This window comes from Lepus europaeus, chromosome 10 (genome assembly GCF_033115175.1).
Source record: "Lepus europaeus isolate LE1 chromosome 10, mLepTim1.pri, whole genome shotgun sequence".
Classification (NCBI taxonomy): Eukaryota; Metazoa; Chordata; class Mammalia; order Lagomorpha; family Leporidae; genus Lepus; species Lepus europaeus.
In genome coordinates, this window is record NC_084836.1 from 112,917,959 (window position 1) to 112,939,252 (window position 21,294).

Consider the following 21,294-nt stretch of genomic DNA (forward strand, 5'->3'; position numbering starts at 1 on the left):
TCCCGTGATCCCAAATAAGACTTGGGGCTTCCAGTCCCACCCCCGCTCCTGCCCCTTTGCTGTCTCCGTGGGGTCAGGCCTCCCTCTCCCCAGGATGGGGCTTCTCTTGCCCTCTGCTCTACCCTGGGGTCGCTGGGAGCTGCCGATGCCACAGTCCCACCTGCAGAGTTGGGTACAATTGTTCTGGGCTGGGGCCTTTGGTTGGGGAGCTTTAAAAGCCCCCTTGGGGGTGGGAACGGGCAGGGGGCTGAGGGCCCTGAGAGAAGGACCAACAAGAAGCACCTGCCCCTGCCTTCTCTAGGGCCCGGGTGGCCGCACATTAGTGGGTAATGGGCCAGGCGCTGGGGGAGGAGGTTAACCCCTTACATTCCATGGGGGCCCTTTGTTCCTAAGTGTCGAACACTTCCCCACACCCTGATCCTCAGGGAGAAACACAGAGTCTGTGTAGACATGAACGCCCATGTATGAACATATCCAGTCAGCCAACCACAGGCACGGATTCAACCAACCTTGGATCAAAAATCTCCTAAAAAGCACGGTGCGTCTGTATGAACACGGACAGATGTGGCTTCCCTGTCATTATTCCCGACACAGCCTAACACAGCCACTCGACGTGGGATCCGGGCAGCAGGTGCAGCAGGTCAGCGAGAGACGGCTTGGAGCTCACCCGAGGCCATGTGGGTTCTGTGCAAGCACTGGGCCACTTTCTCCAAGGAACCTGAGCACCTGCGGATGCTGAGGGAGGACTGTGCCGGCTGCACGCAGTTCACCTCCCATCTCCCGTGCCAGTCTATTCCTTTAGGGAAACAAAATAGCCCTGAGGTTCACGGACCACGGTAGATGCAACACACCTGTTTGCAAAGATGCTGTGGGGAGGGGGCTGGGCGCGCAGGAAGCACATTTGCTGAGCCGTGGTGCATGGCGGCCGCGGTGCTAGCAGGGAGTGTTTTACACACATGACTCCATGAGTCTTCACAGCGATCACCCAAGACGAGCGCTGCTACCCCATTTCAGGGAAGAGAAAATCAAGGCCAAATTTATGCGTAGCTTGGCCTCGAGAAGGCGAGAGTCCTGTGCGTGGCTGTGGCCGTTTCGCTCAGGGCGTGGAGGAGGAGGATGGGCGCGTTTGCTTCTCCCTGAGCTGGGGCAGCAGGAAGCGGGGTGGGGGGGTGAGTAAGCCGCGACCAGAGAGGGGTCCAGGACCCGTCCAGGGTCCTTCCAGAAGTTCGTGGGAAAACGAGAAGTTTCTTTTGCTCCAAAACGAAACTTTTAGATTCGTAGTATGCGTTTCCATGAATTTTTCATGGCCCCTCACATATGGTTTTGGGCTCCTCATTCAGAAATAGAATGCAAGAATATGAACCCAGAACTAAAGAGTGAATATTTCTTTACATTAGGAAGTCATCGGTGCAGATTTTTGTTTATTTCTTCGAGAGACAGAGAGGAAAGGAGGCGGGAGAGGGAGGGAGGAAGTTGGTTTCCATCCACTGGCCAGGACTGGACTGGGCCAGAGCTGGCAGATGGGAACTCAATGCAGGTCTCCCACATGGGTGGCAGAGAGGGACCCGCCTACCTGGGCCATGGCTGCAGCCTCCTAGGACACACGTTAGCAGGAAACTGGAGCCGGGAGTGGACGCCAGGCGCTCTGAAGTAGGACTAGGCTAAACGCCCACCCCAACAGATTGACTTTTAGAAGTTGAAAAACACAGTTAAGAAAATTGCAACATTCCCAGCTTTCCCGCCCTGGACCCCAGGGTGCCTCCGGCCTCTTCCAGGCCTCGCACTCAGCAGCAGGTGGGGAGCAGCGCGGGGGGGAGGGCAGTCTTCGCTGCTGGTGGCCGCGAGCTGAGGGCCAATGATGCTGATGCATTGCACCTGAACAAGTGACCACGTGACCGCTCCTCTGGCCCCCGCAGGCCCTGAGGCAGGGCCCACGCAAGTGCAGAGGCCGGGAACCCAGCGCCCCTGGGGTTCCCAGGCCCCTTGCGGCTGAGCTAAAGACGCTCCAGTAGCGAGAGCCAGGGCCTGGGAGCCGGCCAGGCCTGGACTTCAGTGCTGGCTCGGCCGCTCTCCCTCAGCTGGGCTTCTGTGTAAAGGGGGCTTGCGAACTGCGCCCACCTTTGAGTCTTTGGGGGGAATGAGGCGAGATCAGCAAAAGCTGGTTCACTCTAGATGGGCGTAGGGCTGCCTGGTGTAGCAAATAAAAATCTGTGTTAAGGTGGAATTCCCGAGCCCCACGGCTCGCAGAGGGCCCACTCCACACCAGGCTCCGTCCCGAGACCCTCCTGGCTGCCCTCCCACTTCCTGCAGCCCCACAGACGGCCACGGTGGGCCAGGATGTTTTGAGACGGGAGCCCAGAGGTCCCACAGTGGAATTCATAAGCTTAGACAGTGGCTGAGGGGGAGAGGAACGGGCACGGACTCCGTGGAAGACCTCTAATCCCGCAGACTGCAGCGTGGCCAGGCCACGGTGAATTAAGGAGGGAGGGGGCTTAATTTCGGCCCTGTAATCCAAATACACTCTTGAGGCCTCAGTTTCCTTATCTGTGAAATGGGTGAACCCTCGTCTCCCGGCTACCACCACGGGTACGGTCTCCTGATGGGGATGTCACCTCCTCCCAGAGGCCTTCGGGAACTGCTGTAGCTGGGATCGCCGCCTTGGGCCGCAGGTGCGGCCTTGCTCTGGTTTCGCGTGTTTGCGTTAGGCCTGGCTCTCCGCCTGAAGGTAACGTCCAGGAGAGAACGTGGGTTTGATTCCCGCGGAATCGGCCAGGAGCTGCGCGGGCGGGCGCGTGGAGGCCCCATCCACGCTGAAAGAGTGAATGAATGGGTGGATGGATGCGTGAATGAATGCATGCGTGTCCGCGACGTGGCTCGCACTCGTTCCCAGCGGCCTTTCCTTTCTCAGGGGCCCTGGCCGGGCTGCAGAGGGATGCGCTGCCCCGGGAGGCAGGCGGCGCTGGGGACCGCTGGCTGGGGAGGAGACTGGGCGCTCGCCTCCCCGGCAGGACCCGCGAGGCCGGGCGCGCTCGCCTCGGCGCCTCGCCTGCCGGCGCCCGGAGCAGCGCGGCCGCATCGGCGGGGCCCGAGCCGCTCGCCCCGCGTGCGCCGGCCGAGCCCAGCGCCGCGCCTCGGCGCCCCCACGCGCCCACGCTGCGGTGCGGGGACCCGGGCGGGGGCAGAGGGAGGGCCCGGCCGAGGGAGGGGAAGGGGCCGGTCCTCCGCGCGCAGGCAGCGGCCGCCGCAGCCCAGGAGGCGGAGGCAGCAGAAGCAGCAGCGCGCCGGCCGCAGTCAGCCCCGCCGCGTCCGACCCGCGCCGCGCCGGGGCGCCCTCTCCACTGCGCGCGGTGAGTACCGCCCGCGGCGCCCACTCCGGGCCGCCCGCCGGGACTGGCCGGGCCGGGACTGCCCGGGATCCCCTCGCCCGGCGCCTCTGTCCCGCGCTGGCCGAGCGGGGCCTCCCAGCTGTCGGGGCGCTCGGGGGCGCCTGGGGCTCCCAGGGCCACTCCCAGGGTCCAGGGGCAGAGGGGGCACCAGGCAGACCCTGTCTCGGGAAGGTCCCCCTCAGGCTCCGAGCCTCAGTTTCCCCGTGCACTTTGGCGGGGCGTGGGGGGAACGACCCTGAAGTTCGCAGTCCCGCGCGCGGGACAAGTGCACGGCGCGCAGGCGGTGTAGACGCGGCTGGGTCTTCCGTGTTTGGTTGCGCTTACGGTCCCGGCGGTTTGCAAAAAAAGAAAGAAAAGGTGGCGGAGGCGCTCCCGTGCCGGGCCGAAGGGGCTCCGGAGCTCGCCCAGGGCAGCGCGGGTGGCTGGCCGCGGAGGGAGCGGAGCGGGCCGCCCAGCCTCGCCTTCCCGCGACCTCTCTCGTGCAAAGTCCGGGCGCGTGGTAGCGGAGCGCGCGGCCCCGGCGCCCGCTGAGTGGGAGCTGGGACTTGGGAACTGCACGCGCGAAGGCGGCTCGCGGGAGGCAAGGGCTTTCCTGTACGGGGAGAGAGTGGGGGGCGGATCGGCCCCGGGGCCCCGCGGCCCGGAGGTCTCACGGCTCTGCGGCCCGAGATCCCGAAAGGAGTGGCTGACAAGCTCCGGGGAACCCGCGTGATCGCGGCTGGGGAAAAGACCCGGGGCGCGCGTTTCTCGGCGGCGGCGAGGGCGCCGCGCCTTGCGCCCCGAGCGCCCCGCCGCCCTCCGGAGCCGGTGGACAGCGTTTTCTTCGCGTGTCCCTGAAGCGCTGCGTGATGGGCCACCGCCTGGCGGGGCGCGGGTGACCCTGAGGCGTGAACCGCGCCCGGGGACGGCGGAGGCCGCGGGTTCAGGGCCGCCGCGAGGACTTGGTTGGGTCGCCGCTCCCTCCCTGGAGGGGCTCAAGGCCCGCGGCAGGGGCAGCGGCTACACTTGAGACCGAGGCCATGGGCGCCCCGGGGGTTGGGGGAGAGAGAGGCTGTTCTTAGCATTGCCAGGTCCGGGTCCTGAGACGGTGGCCACGTCGCCCACGCGGGTGTCCACGGCGCCATGTGAGAAAAAGGGGGCAGACACGGGTGTGTGTATGGGGGGGGGGGGGAGACTCCTTTTCAAAATAACCTTGGGGAAGAATTTCACCCAAGAAATGCCCCCCCTTCCCACCACGGTAACCCTGCAAACTTCTACTTCCTCGGCTTCCCACTTTGGCAGACCGGGCAGGGTTAACAGGCAATGTACGGTACGAATGGTAACGGTTTGAATCTTGCTTTGGACAAAGCATAGAGCCGGGTTTGGATTCAAAATCTCCGTGCCTTTGGCGGAAGCTAAGTGTTGCCCTTGTGAGCAGCGGCCTGCGGCGAAGGCTGAGCGACAGAGCAACCTGGCTTCTCTCTGTAGCAGCTTCTCCTGTCCCCCTCTCGCTCCTGCCTTCCACGGCAGGAGGGCACTTGCTGATTTATCTGAAAGGAGCAGCCCCTTTTCCTCCGTCCTCAGATAGCTCGCCCGGCACAGTGGCCGTGTGGATAAACACGTACATCACTTTCTTGATATCGGATAACTAAGGAAAGGCAAGAAAAAGAAAAAGATGTCTACACCAGTACGTTGGGCTTTACAGAAAGAAAAAACACCCAATATTGTAGATACTTAAGTTTTAAAATCTTCTTTTCATGCCTTTTGTGTTGTGTTAAGCACATCATAAAGAGACGGTTTGTTGACTTGTTACAGGATTAGGATTTGGCAAAAACACCGGAGACCCGAGACACACTGTGTCTAATACGCAGCCATGACTTCTCTAAATTGCATGGAAGCGATGGCAAGCCGTGTTCCAGACGGGTAAATTGATAAAACGCTGGCTGCCGCGGGGAGAACGGAAAAGCCCTCGGCGAGGGCTCTGTGGTGCCGCTGAGTGCGCGCTGAGTTAGGTGCACAAGCTGCCGAGACCTGGCAGTTTAAGTCTGCAGCGTGCAGGCGCGTCCACTTTAAGGCGAGTCCTGGTTCCCCGGTGACAAGATGACTTCTTTCCCACAAAGAAGCCGTTTCCTTATTTTTTCAGTGACTTTTCCAAAGATAACTTGCGTCGGGCACGAGAGGCTCCGAAGGAGGGCTCGCGCTCTCCGCCAGATGTGTGTGTTAGGTGTCCTCAGCCGGAACGCCCAGTTTGAGACTAATTAGGCCTGCAATAAACTCCTTGTGTAATAAAATCACGGGCTGTTCTGGTGAAGACGCGGGGTTCCCAGCAGCTCTCGGTGGATGCCTTTCGGGGCAGGGAGAGCGCAAGCCGGCGGCTGGCAGGAGAGAGAAGGGAGCGCGGATGACTCGGGGGTGGGGGTGGGGGGGACGCACGCCTTTTCCTACAGATGCACACGTGTTCTGGGGGCCTGGGGGTTTGTCTGCCGGGATGCCCGGAGCGGGAGGGAGACTCCGTATCCGGCTGACGGTGTCTCTGGGTCCCAGGTTTGTGCTGAGTCTGCAGGAGAGGGTCGGGTAACCCCTTATCTCCTCCACACCTGGCCCCTCCACAGAAAGCAAGGCTGGCCCGATGTAGACTCCTTGGAGGAAAAACGAACTTCTTCCCCCAAAGGCTTCACATGAAAGGAGGTGCTGCCCTCGCACGTGGCTCTCCGGCTGCGGGGCTTGGGAGGGGCAGGACCCTCTGGAGCCAGCACGGGGTTGTGTCAATGATGCATTCTCTAGTGAGCTGCTCTGGGAGTGGAGTCACTGGACCCTGCTTGGAAGGCAGCTCCGTGCAGAGAATTCGCCCCAGCCCTGAGAAAACACAGCCTGGGGACAGAAAACAGAAACAGCCCCCTACGCCTGTGCTCCCAGCCTCTCCCCGAGCCGCGCCCCCAGATCACTTTTCCCCCTTTCTCCTTTGTGGTGGTTCAAACAGTGCTAAACCCGCAGCCATGAGACCCGGGTAGGAGAACAGTTGGAGAATTTGCAGGAAACAACGCTTCGCTCTCATTGTTGGAAGCTCTGAGCTGGCCTGATGGTGGTTGACCAGCACCCCTTCGAATCCAACAAGGGTGAACCTCCTGCACTTAGACAAGCAAGAGTCCAAATGCATCTTGGACGTCTGTCTATAGATGAATTAGGGGGGCAATCAGTTTCCAGGTGGGAAGGTACCTGCCAGGTGTATTTAGGGCCAAAGAGCATGAAGAAAGTCACCAGTTTTTGCATTTTTTTAAAATGCGTTTTCCTGCTTGCATCATCTTGGGTGCCCTGGCCGTTCTTGTTGCTTGCAAAGTGTCCTTGCCCTTCACAATGATGAAGCTTCCTGCCGGCTGCGGGGTCCGCGATGTCAGGCTGGGAATCGGCTCTGCGCGTGGGTTTTAAAGGCCAGATTCCTGAGAGTCTGAATTTTCATCCAACCTTTGTTAACAAGGAAACGGAGTCCCGTGGCCGATGACTTGTGCAGAGCCACGGGGGACTTCCGTTGGCTGCAGAGCGAGCCTCGGCCACAAACAGTGGGACCTGTGGCTCTGGCGGCGTCTGTGCCATTGTTTCCCGGACACGGAAGGTTTTAAACGCGCGGCCCACAGTTTTTTTTTTTTTCTGAAGCTGCGCCGACGAATTCTTAAAATCTTGGGAAGTGTTTAGAAACTGCAGATCTGAACCTCTGAGAGTCGGGATGGGTAGCAGGTTGGGTAAGGGAAAATGGCTATTTGTTTTCAAGCGCAAATTTGATTTGTTCCTTCAATACTTAATGCCCCACACTCCAGTTCCTAAACGGAGTCAATAGTGTTACCGGCAGGCAGTCGAAAGGGCCTCTGACGTTACGGTAGACGTAGCCCAAGTCGGGTTTACCGGAAGGTGCTGGAGGGTTGCAGGTGCGGTGTTTAGGGGTCAGATAACAAACATTTGGAGAGCAGAGAATAATCTGGCGCAGGTGGTCCCCAGAGTCAGGTCACCGGGAGACTCATCTTTGCCACTTTGCTGGCTCTGGAGCGGGCGGGCTGTGCATCGGTTGGGGCCGAGGGGCACGGTTGGGGCAGGACCTGCAGGGTGGGAGGAGAGGGGGCTGGCCTGCACAGGGGCCCCCGTCTGCACTGTCACCGCCTCCGGGTGATAGCGGTGAGAGCCCGGATGTGTGTGCTCCTGCCGTTCAGAAAACGCGGCCTCTGCTTTTGGGTAGATGCAGAAGTTGAAGAGGAATGCAGATGTGTGATAATGCCAACTCAAACATCTCTAAAAAACGAACAGTGTGTCTCACGAAGGTTCCAGAGGGTTTGGTCTGCTAGCCCCGCGAGCTGTGGCAGAAATGTGACAGTGCGTGTGACCCCGGCCCTGGCCTTCTCCCACTCCGCTCTCCAACTTTTGAGTTTCTGGGAATGTCAGAGTTTTTAAAAGTCTGTGTGTATCCCCAGCTCCGCCGCAGACCTGAGCGGCTCTGCTTACAGCTGTTCACAGGACAATCGTCCGCTCTCTGTGAATGCGACCCAAGGAGAAATGCTAAAACTGCAGCATGTCCCCCCGACGCGGAGCCGGAGGGGCACTGCCGCGTGGAGGACATGGCGACTTGACTTTTGTCTTGGATTGGCTGTGTGTGTCCTCTCCTTTCTTTTCTCTTCATCTCTCCCGAAGAGCCTCCCTTAACCGAAAGATACGAGCAGCGGATTAGCCAAAAGACGTTTTAATTTTGTAAAGAAACATTGTGCCAGAGACGGCCGGGTCTGTTTCCACCATTATTGTTTCTCTCGCATGCATACTTTGGGTTTCATGGTAAGACGTGGCTTTGCCAAGAAAGAAAATTACAGCGAGAAACTATGTTGAAAACATATACACTTCTGTTTGAGAAATGGGAAAAACACAGAAAAAATTCCACACGGTAATTGTTTTAACGTGAGTTTTAAATGTCTTTGTTTGACTTGCGTCAAAAAGCCCCCTCTCAGCCTAATTCTCACATGCGCCGGGACTGGATCGGTCACCTTGGATGGACCCGAGAGCGAGGCAGGGCAGTGGGCATGTTGTAGATGATGCTGGTTGTTTGGTTTTTTTAGGGTTACTTAGATATCGATTTTATTTTCTTGACCCAAAATGAGAAAACACGGGGAATTCTCAAAAGCTTTTTGCAGGCTGCTATTATGAGAAGAGAAGCCAAACCGACATGTATTAGGTCATGAGCCCGAAGTGCATAAATAAGCCCTCCGGAGGTCACCGAAACGGGGAGAAAACCGCTGGTGCTGGCTGCCTCGGCCAAGCCCGAATTCCTGCCTGCTGGACACGTTTGGTCCAAGTGCACACAGAAAGGGGCTTTCGGGGTCCACGGGGACAGGTCTTTATGGGAAGGGGTCCCCAGGATTCGTGGAAGACGTGGGGCTGGAAGTGCCGGCTCCTTTGGCTTGTTCCTGTCTCACGGATCTGGGCAAAAAGCAGACTCCGGGACTGTGGCTCCCTCCAAAGCAGCCATTCCCCCTTCCTGGAGCTGGGGTCTGCAGAAGCCAGCGGTCAGAGAGGTTTCGTGTTCCTCCTGGTCACTTCTGTCGCCTCCTGTCCCCATCCTATAGTCCCTTTGGGGTTAAGGTGTCCGTGGCTTCCAGAGTGAGTTTTTGTTTCTACTGTTTTTTTTCAGTACTTGGGTACAAGGCAGAAGCCCCAGCCTTGAGACCCTCGTGAACCGCTGGCTTCCTGGGAGACCAGGAGGCAGGGACAGTGTCCCCAAGTTTGGTACCAACCCAGGAGCTGACGGCAAAGCTCCTCTTCATAAAGGCAGAAAAAGTGCTTTCTTCTGTGGGTATGTGTGATTTGCACATCTCGGGCCTTTGGTCTCAGGGGGTTCTAGAAACATCGATGGCTCCAGCAAAGGTCTGAGTGCCCATTTTGGTTGGGAAGGGGGTGGAGCGGCAGGAGCCCCCGGCGGGGGGCAGGAGGGGGCACCTCTGGCCTTTGTGTGACGGGTGCAGGAGTGGGAAGCCAGACTCTGCGGGGACGGTGTCATGTGGCGTAACAAGTTGTGACTTGCTGCCCGTGTTGTCAACAGTTCTGGCCCCATCCAGCCGTGAAAAAGAATGGAGCCTAGGAGATTATTCACCTCCGGTCTGCAATGGGCCCGTGCTCCCCGGAGAAGTTAATGGTTAGGGTGTGGAGGGAAGGGGGGAGGAGGGGAGAAGGAATGTCTTCAACTCAGCAAATGTCTGCCACGCTCGGAATGTCTCAGATTGCTCAGCACCCACAAGAAAGCCAGGGCGATAAAAGGAGGGGGCACGGGGAGACTGCGGCGGGCGGGAGTGCTTTGCTCTGTGGGGAGGGGCGGGGGGGTGGGGGGCTTCCGATGCCTCGGGACCCCCAGTGCCTCCAGAAGTCCAGTTTGGGCTGTTTTCTCTTTTCTAGAAGACTTGCTGTCATTTTTTGGTGCTTATTTTTACTGAATTAATTTTAGATTTTTTTTTTTTTTTTTTTGGTTTCTAAGTTTTTTCTGGGTTGTAAGACTTGTCTGGGAGTACCGGACTGCTTGGGGTTATTGAACACTGATTAGGTGCCAGGCACTGAGCTAAGGAAACAACGTAGGTTGTGGCTCCAAATTGCGGCTGGTGGAATGTGCTTCTCTCTCTCTTTCTCTCTCTTTCAAGATTTATTTATTTATTTGAAAGGCAGAGTTACAGAGAAAGAAGGAGAGACAGATTAAGAAAGATTTTCCATCTGCTGGTTCACTTCCCAGATGGACACAACAGCTAGGTCTGGGCCAAAGCTAGGAGCCTGAATTCCATGCAGGTCTCCCACATGGGTGCAGGGGCCCAAGCACTTGGGCCATCTTCCACTGCTTTCCCAGGAGCATTAGCAGGGAGCAGGATCAGAAGTGGAGCAGCTGGGACTTGAACCAGCACCCATGTGGGATGCCGGCTTCACTGGCGGCAACTTAACCTGCTGTGCCACAGCGTCAGCCCCCAGAATGTGCTGTTCTATTATCCCTATTTTATTTATTTTATTTTTTATCTCAAAGGCAGAGCAACAGAGAGGGAGAGGCAGAGGGAGATGTTTCATCTGGTTCACTCCCTAAATGCCTGCAGTAGCTAGGGCCGGATCAGGCCTCAGTCAGGACCAGGAACTCCATCCAGGTCTCCCACGTGGATGGCAGAGAACCAAGCCCGGGAGCCGTCACCTGCTGCTTCCTGAGGTGCGCATTAGGAAGTAGAGACGGGACCCCATCCCAGGTGTGCTGGTAGGGTTTGTGGTGTCCCAAGCTCCAGCTTAACCACTGTTCCACAACACTGACTGCGTCCCTGTTTTATAGATGTGAAAACCGAGTCTCAGGGAGATGAAGTGATGGGTTCAGGGGCCGGCACTGTGGCACAGCAGGTTAACACCCTGGCCTGAAGTACCGGCATCCCACATGGGTGCCGGTTCGAGACCCTGCTGCCCCTCTTCCAATCCAGCTCTCTGCTATGGCCTGGCAAAGCAGTGGAAGATGGCCCAAGTCCTGGGGCCCCTGCACCCACGTGGGAGACCTGGAAGAAGCTCCTGGCTTCGGATCTGCATAGCTCCGGCCATTGCAGCCAATTGGGGAGTGAAGCATCGGCTGGAAGATTTTCTCTCTCTCTCTCTCTGCCTCTCTTCTCTCTGTGTAACTCTGACTTCTGAATAAATAAATAAATCTTAAAAAAAAAAATAATGGATCCAAGGTAGCTTGACTTGTTTTGGAGCCAGGATTAAAACCAGTGGTTTTTTAAATTTTTTTTAAAATTTTATTTACATTTTATTTGTAAGAGATTTTCCATCCACTGGTTCACACCCCAGATACCCATAGCAATGGGTGAGCCAAACCAAAGCCGGGGGCCCAGAGCGCAGTACTGGGCTCTGACATGGGTGCATGGGTGGCAGGGAGCCCATACTTGAGCTGCCTCTCAGGGTGTGCACCGGCAGGAAGCTGGATTGGAAGCAGAGGTGGGACTTGACCCCAGGCATTGCAGGTGTCCTCAATGGCTGTACCACACCCTTGCCCTTGAACCCAGTTTGATTCCCACCCACTAGGATATCCAGCCCACCCCCCAGGGGTAAGAACTACTTCCTCCACACATTGGCCTGGAGAGTCGGGTGTTAACATCATTCTCTACTTGCGTCGCCTTACAGATGCTAGCTGATGGTTACATCCCAAAGTCAGGCTCAGAAACTGAGAGGCGTCAGCTGGCCCTTGCCGAATAGTGAGCCTGCGGTTGTAGAAACTGACAAAAGTTCAGAGCTGGGAGCTACGGAATCGGAGGCGGCTCCCCTGCTGCTGGCTGGGTAAGCTGCTACCCCGGCCCACTGGGTGTCAGCACAGGGACCGTAGGCCTGCAAAACCCAAGGGAGCGCCTGTGGGCCTTCGCTGGCCCTGCACTATTGCAGTTTTTTTTTTGTTTTTTTTTTGTTTTTTTTTGACAGGCAGAGTGGATAGTGAGAGAGACAGAGAGAAAGGTCTTCCTTTTAGCCGTTGGTTCACCCTCCAATGGCCGCTGCGGCCGGCGCATCTCGCTGATCCGAAGCCAGGAGCCAGGTGCTTCTCCCGGTCTCCCATGAGGGTGCAGGGCCCAAGGACTTGGGTCGTCCTCCACTGCCTTCCTGGGCCATAGCAGAGAGCTGGCCTGGAAGAGGGGCAACCGGGATAGAATCCAGTGCCCCAACCAGGACTAGAACCCGGTGTGCCGGCGCCGCAGGTGGAGGATTAGCCTGTTAAGCCACAGCGCCAGCCACTATTGCAGTTTGACAGAGGGTGCTGATGAGAGCGCTCGCTGGGGACACTTCCTGTAGCATTTCCGTGATTTGGTGTTGATCCAGGGCCTGCTGGCTGCCCAAAGCGTTGCACCCAGCAGCCGGGGAATCGCAATCTTCGTTGTTGTATTCGTTCACTGAACGCTTCTCGTTTAGTCGTGTTTGGAGCCGACGGGTGGTGATGCAGTGGCAAGGAGGACCCACTGGGTAGGGGGGTTCCAGGGTGTTTCCTCCAGGGTCCTCGCCTCTTTTTTGATGACCGCTGAGGGTCCAGAGGGTGTTGCCATGACTTCTAGAACTTTCCAACGTCCAGTAGCGGTGGGGAGGGGAAGAAAGACCCAGCTCGGCAAACCCTCACCCAGAGAGGCCATGCTGGCACTCAGACATGCCAGGGGTGGGGGCGTGCAGAGCGCTGCCTCTCTGCCTCCTTGAGAGGTGGTGCGGACAGAAGGAGAAACGCCACGTGGGCTCCCTGGGGGGCGTGGGGGGAGGTTAGCCCAGGGGTGCGAAGCTGCAGTGAGCTGGGAGCCCAGGGGCTGGCCTCCTGCACAGCACGGTGACTCATTAACAAGAATGCCTTGATATTGCAAAACAGCTGGGAGAGGGTTTTGAAAATATTTTATGTATTGTTATTGATTTGAAGGGCGGGGAGATGGGGATCTTCTGTCACTCCCCAAATCCTGCTGTAGCGGGGCCTGGGCCAGGCCAAAGCCAGGAACCAGGAACTCAGCCTGTTTCCTGCGTGGGTGGCAGGGACCCAACTACTTGAGTCCCGCTGCCTCCCGTGGGGCACACGAGCAGGATGCTGGCATCAGAAGTTGAAGCCAGGACTCGAGCTGACCACCCTGATGTGGGTTGCAGGCACCCCAAGCCGTGTCTTACCGCTGCAGCAAATGCCTGTGTTCTCATCACAAAGAAATGATGAACGATTGAGGTGACAGATACGCTAATTATCAAGCTGGATCATTATACGGTGCGTGGGGAATCGCAACAACACATTGTAGCCCATTAATACACACGCAGAATTCTGTGCCAATCAAAGAACTGAGAGTAAAAATAGACTAAGGAAGATGGGGGGGGGGGGAGGTGCACCATGGGTGGGAGAGGGCCGGGTGCGGCTGACTTACAGCCCCAGGGTTAAGAGCGGGACCCAGGAGCCGGGCCGCGTGCTGGAAACCCCGGCCCAGCGTTCACTCTGCCTGTTCACTAACAAACTCTCCTGGCCTCAGTTTCTCCCGTGAAGCAGGGACGGTGATAGGGCCTCCTCCTGGGAGAGCTGCTGTGGGGACCGGATGACCGAAGCGTTTGGGACTGTGCCAGGCCAGCGGTGTAAATTGAATCCTCGTCGGCTACTGTTGGGCACGAGCGGCGTGACGCGAGACAGATCGCGTGGCTCTTTGGGCTCCGTCTTCCCTTCCGTAAAATGGGGGTAATGATGGCCGTGATAACGGCAGCTTTGTCTGGAACCACTGCAAGGGTTCAGGGAGGTCCTCCACGGACAACACTCAGCCTTGCTCCAGGGCTTGCGCGCCTGTGTCGGATTCCCCGGCTCCCAGAGATGACAGGGACTCTCGTTCAGGGCCATGATCCCTTGAGCTATTGGCCAATCAAGTTCCTTTTCGAATCCAGAGTGAAGAAGGGGCAGTGGTTGATGAAGCCGGCTCTGGGCTGAGACCGGTCTGGCTACAGCCGCCCTGAGTCCACTCTCACGGAGGCTGAGAGCTTCCCCCATGGCCAGGGTCACACCCGCTGCGCATGGCTGGCTGAGAGGGAGCCGAGCGCACAGTGGGGTGTTTGGCACATGATGGCACACAGAAAATGGCTGTTTGTGTTCTTATCCCCTCCCCCCGCCTTGCTGCACCTCTCCCCCCGGGGGAAAGCACTGAACATCAGTAAATTTTAATTTGAAAATAAAAGAACACATTTTTTAACTGCCAAACAGATTTAAAATAATATTCATTAAACAAAATTAAAATATTCTATTAAAGCCAGACTTTGGGCTCAGACCAAATTTTTATAACCCAAGCTGGAAGGCCAGGGAGTCCCCCAGCCACAATGAGGACTTTGTCATTGAACTTGAGACTTCAGCAGGGCTGTGGAGCACTCTTTGAAATGCACGTTTTCCTGTTAAAATGAAAGGGAAGAAAAAAATGAGGTCCTTGCTCCCCTCAACAAGGCTTAATGAATTGAAAAAGAAAACAGGATTTCTCATTTTTCTCCTGCTGCCTTGTCCTGCCAGAGACACATGGCCCCTTTCTCACCCCAGCGTGAACGGGTCCCACTCAGAGCGGTCCAGATCTGATACGCTCGCCCAGCTGATCCAATCTGAGTTCTCCACTGGACTCGGGAGCCCGCCTCCCTGGGTCCCAACCCTGGCTGTGCCTCAGTTTCCCTAGTCCTGTACCTCCTGCCTGGGGCTGTGGGTGCTGCCGCCTCTGCTGGTTTGTAGTGAGGGGAGCATCCCCCAGACTCTGGGGCTCTGAGGAGGACAGACAGACAGACAGATGTGCCTCTGAGAGCCGGCGGGATCATCTCAGCACCCGGAGAGACGGGAGATGTGAAGGAAGAAGTGGACTTGACGCGCTCTTACAGGAGTTATTGTGGCCCTGACACTTCCTCTCGAGAGAAAGCAGAGCCCCGTGAGAGGCGTGTCCGTTTAGCAAGAGTGGACCGTGAGGCTGGGGCGGTCAGGCAGGGCGCAGAGCCCTCCCATCCCAGCTCCATGTACCCCAGGGCTCGGGCGGTCCCAGCCCAGCGCGCTGACCTCCGATGGTGGCCGGGGACTCCGCAGCGACTTCCTCTGGCTGTGGGTTATTTGGACGCGGTTCCTGCATTGCAAGAGCAGCCTCCTCGACGGCCCTCGACCCCACTCCCCGCGGAGAACCAGTGGGCCCTGGACACAGACAGACAGCCCTGCTCGGGGTGGGGCCGGCAGAAGCTCCTGCCCTCTCCCACCAACCAGGGCGAAGCGGCTTCCTCCTCCGGAGCGTGCGGGGGGGATGGACCCCCCCCCCCCCGTGCGGGGAGATCACTTGCGCCCCCACCTTCTCACCAGATCAATGAGCGCTCACCGTCCTGTGCTACTGACATACAATGCTGGCGCATTCTTAGGGCAGCTCAGAATCCCTCCCCATCCCTCCCCCCAGCACTGGCGAGGAGGAAAGTGAAAGTTACTTGCACCTGGGGGTACCCCTCGCCCTTCTTCAGGTAGCTTCAGCCTTGGGGTTTTACACATTCTAGAATAATCTATGGGTCTCCAGGGCAGTCTTGTCTTTAAGAAACGGCGTTTATTTTCCCATTAACTTGAAACATGCCTGAACTTTTTTTTTCTTTATAGTTCTGCCTTTAGTGCACACTTGAAAAAGATACGGCAAGCACTGCGAGCAGACGGTTGCCTTGCTTAAGTTTTTGCTGCTTAAGACAAACATGTTGAAAAGTCTAGTGCATCAAGTCGTTAGAAAAAGGGGCACCCAGGGAGGGCAGAAGTCAGGAGTGACGGTCAAGGAACAGACCCGTGGGGGGACGTGCACCCCACCCCCGGCGATCTCTGCTCACTGCTCGCGGCAGCCCCTCCGTAACCAGAGCTGCGGTGCGCGCTGTTTCCAGGGGAATCAAGAGAAACAAACACGGCTCCTCCAGGCAGCGGCGAAGTGTTCTGAGGAGCCTTTGGTGTCTGGGCACGGTTAGTCTGGGTTTCGGATCTGCCAAAGCAGCATGGCGAAGCCTTGGCTGCAAACGACGCTGATAGAGTCTGTGTCCGCCCTCCGTGCCGGATCTACTCGGGATGGCTGTGAGCGTGGGCCCGTCCAGCACTCCCCTCTCCCAGCGACCCCGTGATGGGGTGGCTGCTGCAGCTCCCCCGGAGACGAGGAAGTGAAGGCAGGAGGCTGAGTGTCCCGGTCAGGGTCACACCGGGCGCCGGGCGCTACATCCAGCCTCTGTGAGAAAGCCCGCCGGCCTGGGCCTGGCTTTCCAAGCCCTGCGCTGTCTCCTTAACCACACAAAGAACCCAGCTCAGCTCCTCTCTCACCTTCACTTGACTCACAGGGGAAGCGGGTCGTAGGCAGAGTGTTCCAGGTTTTTACAAGGATGTGTGTGTGTGTGCTGTTAGCTTCAGGAGCAGCCCCGTGACCTTGAGTTGACCTAACCACCCCCCCCAGCCTCAGTTTCCCCATTTGTGAAGGGTGGATAGTGGAGTTCACATCCTAGGAGCTACCGGGTGTGCCCCGCCTCGGCGCGCACCTGTTACAAATCCCGGTTGCCGAGATTCCTCCCACGTGCGCAGGAGTGAGCTGTGGAAATGGGTCCCCCGGGGGCACACACGCACGTGGGTGCGGGCGGGATGGAGGAGGAGGGGAGGAGGCTGAGATGGGAGGCGCAGGTTTTTCCACCCCAGGATTGAGCCACGGAGGGCAGCTTTCCTTGTCTCCGTGTGAGACCTCCCGGGCTGAGAGCCGGCAGCAGTGGGGGCGCTGTGGGTGGAGAGGAAGCTACAGAGGAGTTTGCCTGTGGTTCCATGGCCGGGCTGTGGCACAGTGGAGACCCCCGGCGCCATCTCAAGGGCTGGGGCGTCGGGTGGTGGTTGTCGGAGTGGACAAGCAGGCGCGACGCTGCAGCCACCGTCGGCGCCGAGTTCGGGGTTTGTGCTCTGGGCCCTGCTTCCTGGCCCCCGACAGCAAGGTGAGCCGGATTTCCAGGTCTGCTTTCTCTCACCTCCCGCTTCCGCCCGGTCCCTGGCCCCGATTTCCCTCAAATGCAGAAGCTGCCCGCGTCCGTATGGCCATCCAGATATTGGCACTGGAAGTGGGCGTTTGGTGCAGTGGTTAGGGTCCTGCTTGGGCGCCCTGCGGCCCACCTCGGGGCGCCTGGGCTCCAGTCCCGGCTCCTCTTGCAAGCCAGCTTCCTGCTAACCTGCACCTTTGTGGTGAGGGAAGAGGTGACGGCTCCGGTGCTTGGGTTCCTGCCTCCTGCGTAGGAGGCCAGCCTGAGTTCCGGTGTCCTGGCTTCGGCCTGCCCCTGCCCTGGCTGGGGAGTGAACAAGGAGATGGAAGATCTCTCTGTCACTCTGCCTTTATTAACTAGAAATTTTGTACAATATTTATGTATTGAGCACCAGCTGTGTACCAGGCCCTGCTCTGGACATGGGGAATTCAGTTAAGAATGGAAAAGACTAGAACCTCAACCTCACGGGTGTTGCTGGAAAGACCGGAGTGACCACCTAAGCTAGAGGACAGGGAACGGCAGGTGGTCTGAGAATAGCAATCAGGGGGTGAGGCCTCATTGAGCACCGTGCAGAGGAAGCGAGGGGGAACCCTGAGGTGGGCGTGGCCTGCAGGCCCCTGTGCCTGGGTGAGGTAGGAGGGCGGTGTGGGGTGGTGTAGGGGCCAAATCTGACAAGGGCTTGTTTCGGGCCCAGCTACCATGCTGTGCACATCAGCCATGTCCAAGGACAGAATTATCCTTTTAAAATGATTTTTTAATTGCATAGAGCCTGAATCTGAAATGAGTGATTGCAAACTCAGGTACCCAGAGAGGCCTGGCGGGCAGGTGATGGTTATTGTCAGTGCCTTTCAGGAGAGCGCCTGCCGGGGGCGCTAAATCTTTAAAAAGACATCAAACTCTGGGTGTTTATGAGGCACGTCCTGATTTTTGAACCCCATTCGCACCTGTGGGCTCCCAGTTCGTGACCCCTGTCCCACATTCTGCGCCAGACCCTAGGCTCTGAGTCCAGTGTCAAGGCAGTCTCCCTCTCTCTCCCTCTCTCCCTCTCTCTTCCTCTCTCCCTTTTTTACCAATTCTCAACCATGACGGATGCCAAGAGATGCTAAAAATTGTTTCCAGGAAAAAGTAGGACTTGACTCTCGTGGGGATGGGGCTGAGCCTCCTTCCAAGGAGCAATCAGCTCGCTTCATTTTTATGTCTTTCTCAGGCCTGTCTCCCCACGGCCGCTCATCACGGCGCGGGCGAGACGGCCAAGCCCGCCCTCCTCGGGGCTCTCGTTAGCGTCCTGATGAGGCTGATTATGTCATCTGGCGTTGATTTCAGAGTGGTGAAATGTTTGCAGGTTTCGTAAGTGGTTGTCAGCCACTGTTTAGAACGGCAGAGAGCTCCTTGTGCACTCACGTCGCAAGGGTGATGGTTTCCCGTGGCTACGAACATAACGGGGGGCCAGGAGGAGGGGTCCCCCAAAAGGATCCACAGCAGGAAGCTGGGAGCTGAGCGGGGAAGCTCCCGGAGCTGTGAGGGACCTGGGTGCCCACCCAGCCTGATCACACTGAATTTGTCGCCTGCCTTCTTGACCCCGGAGCTGGGATGAAGCAAAAACGTAGGCGGGGGCCCCGGAGCTGTTGGGACCACCCCGATGTAGCAGCAGAACGCTGACTTCTGATTGGCTTTAGAGAAAAGGAGAGGCCCCGCTCGGGAACCGGGAAGTGCAGGGCGCTGGTTCACAAGCTCCGGCGTGGGTCAGGTGCCCGATTCTTCATCCACGCTATCGGGCAGCTCCGGCGTGGTGCTGCCTGCGGAGCTGGGCACGCAGGGGGAAGGGTGGGTTCCCAAGGGGAGGTCGGCAACGGTGTGGGAAATGAGGTGGGCTGGCTCTGGGTGCCCTGCACCCCGCAAGCCGCATTATGGAGCACCTGTTGGCAGGCCTTCGGCAGGCCACTCCTCCGAGGCCACCGCGCTGTCTGGAGTCGGACTCCCCTCACTGGGATAGGCCCAGTGCGTGGTAACACAGCTGCTCCTTGTAGGCGTGCTGTTGGTGCAGGATGCCGTACTGCTGTTCCCACTCCCCCAGGCCTGGGGGTTCCCTTTGACTTCAGCCAGCGGTGTGCCTGGGTGGGTTATCTCTTTTCGTGGGTCTTGTACAAAGTTAGCACTCAGCATCTGGGGTGCTCTAGCCAAGCGTGGCGAAGCAGCAGCCTCCGTGGAGAAGTGGGAGGTGGCTCAGTGGCCCTGGGCGGGCGGGCAGGGGGGGACCCTGGCTGCACTGATGCTCCCGGGCCTCTGGTGAGGGCCCCTCTCTCCTTCCCGCCCTGAGCTTCACTTCCTGTTATCGCCTCCACTGGGCTTGTCTCGTCCTGACCGGGTCACTGCAGGCATGATGGCGGCAGCACAGAGCGGGGCACACTGGCAGCCAAGGGCGTTGTTTGGTCTGCAGACCGTTGTGGTTACAGCCATCTGGGGAGTGAACCAGCAGATGGAAGACTTCTTTCTTCCTGCTTCTGCCTCTCAAGTAAATAAATCTTTAAAAAAAAAAAAAAAAAAAAAAAAAAAAGGAAGGGGGGAGCTTGGCTGCCTCTATCGCAAAGTGGAATCGTAGGCCAGGTTGATCTTCGTATTCTAGAAGCTGAGAGGAAGCACCTGTCTTTGGGTGACTCAAGGCCTCCCAACCTCGGTGCTGTGAACATTGGGGGTCAGCAGGTTCTCCATGGCTGAGCCAGCCCCATGCACCACGGGTGGTGGTTCCCACGGCCACATACGGGCCGGACACTGGTCTGCAGCGAGTGGGTTCTCTGAGCTTCCGGCGCCCACTGCCGCTTAGGTGGAGGAGTCACCGTGGTGGAGGAGGAGCGCCCTTTTCCTTCCGTGTGGCACCCAGCAGGCTCTGCGTTAGCAGTGGAGGTGACACGTGGGCTGCCTCGGGCTGATCACAGGGGGACGTCCACGTGCAACCCTCTAAGATGTCCTGGAAGGAATCCGGCAGTGGATGGGAAGTGAGACCATTTTAAAGACTTGGGGGAGACTCTTCAACCTTTTAGACCTGAGAGGCCGTGGTGGATGTGCCTTTCAGGTAGACGTGTCTGCTCTGGGACATGGGCGGTGGAGAGCGGACAGGGGCCCGGTGACACCTGGCTGTCCCCTGCCACTCTGGGCCTGAGGGCTGCGGCTCGAGGGGTGAGCAGCGCCAAGCCTGGTTCATCTTCCTGATGTGAGATCTTGGTGTATGGGGGAACCCCAGGGCATGAATCTGTTCCCCAAGCTGCCATGTGCTCAGTGAGGGCTTTGCTCTTGTTCTTTTATCTCCCCTCCCCCCACCCCGCCCCCGTCTCAGGCCTGCCAGGTGTCTGAAATGTAGTCACGCTCTGGTTTCCCATGGAAACCGTCCTGGCCACCATTCAGCCATTGAGCGCTTGGTGATGGACAAGCAGCCCTGTCCCTGTCCCTGGCGGTGGACAAGCAGCCGGGAGCCCTGGCTTCGTGGAGCTTTTGTCCTGTGGGGGAGGACGACAGAACATGGCAAATGTCAACGGTTAGAAGCTCTGCGACAGTGCAGTGGGGCAGGCGGGGTGGGCGCTGTCGGAGCAAAACCAGAGGAGCTGATTTCTATGTTTGTGCTCGGTCTGGGTGGTCCCTGCGCTGCCTGCTGGTTAACGGAGTCTTGGGAACAAAAGGCCCTGACTCACAGCCTCTGCCGCTTACCCTGGTGTCAACACTGCCGGCTCCCAGCGGTTTAACACCCAGTTTAACGCCCAGCTCGCGGAACCCTCGCAAATGCATCAAGTGCTACCTGCAGGCGGGACCAGGCTGGCTGGTGCGCATCGCTGCGGGCGGGAGGGCTTCTTGGGGGCGTGGAGTGTTCAGGAACAGCCAGGGTCCATCACAGCCGCAGCTGGGCGGGGGGGGGGGGGGGGGGGAGGGCAGGAGAGGCAGTCTGGAGCACCTGTTGGAGACCCATGCTCTGGGGAGTTAGGTGGGAGCCACTGCAGACCGCGAGCAGGGGAGGGGCAGGGCCTGACTTGGGTTTAGCAGAGTCCCCGTGGCTGCTGGCGGGAGCCTGTGGAGGCCAGGAAGTGGCACCGACCCGACCAGGAGAGGGGAGCGGGCTCCGTGGGAGGCAGTGGGACTGTGGATGCGGCAGGATTCGCTGGAGGAGCAGGTGGGATGGGAGCTGGGAGCGCCTTGGGCCCAGCGCTGAGCGGTGCTCACGGTGGGTGGGGTGTTTACGGCGCCTGTGTCAGAGGTGGTGCGCCAGAGGCTCCAGGCCATTAAATGGCACATCCGAGGTGGCCGCGCCTGCCCCTTACCGCCCTGCCACCCGACCCGGCTGTCTCCCCTCCCCCGGGCCAATTTCCCCTCTTTGTTTGGAGGTGATGGGGGACAGAGGGACCCCCACCCCACGGAATGGAGACCCTCTCCCTTTTCTGGGAAGAGC

At 58.4% G+C, this 21,294-nt stretch overlaps 1 protein-coding gene across 1 annotated transcript in view; it reads left to right on the top strand.

Moving 5' to 3' along the window:
* Positions 1–3,290: 3,290 nt before the first annotated feature.
* EYA2 (EYA transcriptional coactivator and phosphatase 2) overlaps positions 3,291–21,294 on the top strand; it is a 208,932-nt gene continuing 190,928 nt past the window's right edge. The window contains exon 1 of the mRNA XM_062204297.1: positions 3,291–3,347. The gene's annotated coding sequence lies outside the window, so the exon portion shown is untranslated. The remainder of the gene's footprint in view (positions 3,348–21,294) is intronic.